Raw genomic sequence first — 1,904 nt, 5'->3', positions numbered from 1 at the left:
AATGGACCCATTGTATAGATGTCATGTTGAATCAATATTACTACCCTCCTTCATATATGTGTGCATGGCCATTCGTAACTGAAACGTTTCACCGAATTCTCATACTCACTATCACGTCAATATATACACGATAATTCACCAAGGGTTCCAACAGATTTAATCAAAACCAATCAAACCAAAAACAAACCATAAACAATCTAGATTAATAAACCGTAAGGTAAGCTAAACACTAAATGTTTATTACAAAATCTTTTAGTTTATTTCAATAATAACTTGTACATTTACTTTGGATTACGATGATAAACACATATTATTATTATTATTCACGATCTATAATGCAACATAAGAACAACCACAAGTTCATCAACCAACATGAGACCGATGTATATTGTTATGTTAAATTCAAGCAGCAGCCTTGGTTGCTTTAATATCCTCACCACCAGAGGTGGTCCCTTGCTCCATAATATCAATAACCTTGGAGTGCTTCTTGACCTGAGCCAACTTAGGCACCATGATCTTCAACACGCCGTCTTCTAGGTGCGCCATTACCTTCTCCATATCCGCGTTCGCCGGAAGCCTAAACTGCCTCCAGAACTTGCCACTGGTCCTCTCCGCCCGGTGCCACCTGTCACCCTCAGCTTCCTGACTCGCAACAGGCGGTTGTCTTCGACCTCTATCTTAATGTCATCTCTCTTCATCCAGGGAGATCACGTGATGGCCCGATGTCTCCTTCGCGTGCCAGGTTGATAGTGTCGAGGTCTTTAGAAGCGATGTTGTTGAGTGGGTTTTGTTCGAGGATCTTGAATGGGTCTTCGGTCATCATGTCCCATAGAGGTGGTCTGTTAATGTAAGGGATCAGAGCCTCTGTTTTTGTGGGAATTAAGCTGATGATCGTCATCAACGCCATTGCTGTTAAAACGAAGAGAATGCTCGTCTTTATCGCCATATACGTTTGGTGGTTAATTTGCAACAAATGTATGTATGTGAGTAATATTGCTGTGTGTGATCTATGGATTTCTTTCAGTTTGTGGGTTAAGAAGAGGAATGAATGCTTATATAGATAGCATTGGGGATTTCTGGAGTATTCCTTTACTTTATAAGGAAGGCTCGCTGAGTTTCGAGAGACTGCAGGAAGACACGATCTGGAAGATGCCAGCTACATGTTAGGATGTTACACCACGTCATGTCATAACAAAAACACAAACTTTCTCAAGTCATAGATTTTTCCTTTATACGAAATATTACTACCTCAAACATGTGAACAAATTTGAAATGCATGGATGGTTGAAAAGTTTGAACGGCAAATTGCAAACAGCAAGCACATCTCATTTCTAAATGTGGAATCATAAATTCATCGAGCTACTTTAATACTTTTGAGGTTGGTTGATTATTGTTATATGAAGAGGTAGGTCCCAGCAGAGCCCAGTTGGACCCGCAAGACTCACCTTGAAGAGGGACGTCTGCGCAGAAACCAACTGGATCCGCAGGACCCACCATGCTCAGAGACGTGACGTCCTTACGCGCAGTACGCAAGCTGTTCCCGCAGGAAATGCCTCCCAATGGTGAAGGACTCCGCCTGTTCTCGCAGCTTCGGATACAAGCCATCAGGGAAGGCCACCCGCGCAGCAAGGCTACACGCACAAGGCACTTAGCTCTCAATCACTCAGTGTCACCTGAAGGAATGAGCAAAGCCGGGAACAATCCCGCACAAGGGCGGGAGGGGGAATACTCCCGCCCAAATAAGCCAGTCCGTACGATACGGGAAGATCTTCTGTACTGTACCTGACGAGGTATGGGCAAAAGATCTGACTAAAGATACGACAGCTTATTGACAACAGTATGGCGAGCAGCATGCTCCTGTACTGTATGTCACTATTAGCCGCTGCCTACTCACCAACTACTGC

General features: G+C 43.8%; 1 pseudogene; it reads right to left on the bottom strand.

Annotated features, from left to right (window-relative positions):
- Positions 1 to 401: 401 nt before the first annotated feature.
- On the bottom strand, positions 402 to 922 carry LOC143634512 (22.7 kDa class IV heat shock protein-like; annotated as a pseudogene).
- Positions 923 to 1,904: the final 982 nt, after the last annotated feature.

Source organism: Bidens hawaiensis, unplaced genomic scaffold (genome assembly GCF_021521415.1).
Source record: "Bidens hawaiensis isolate Kalapana, Puna unplaced genomic scaffold, B.hawaiensis_p1.1 tig00007072_1, whole genome shotgun sequence".
Classification (NCBI taxonomy): domain Eukaryota; kingdom Viridiplantae; phylum Streptophyta; class Magnoliopsida; order Asterales; family Asteraceae; genus Bidens; species Bidens hawaiensis.
The sequence above is the reverse complement of the archived record's forward strand: the minus strand, read 5'-3'. Positions and strand labels throughout refer to the sequence as shown.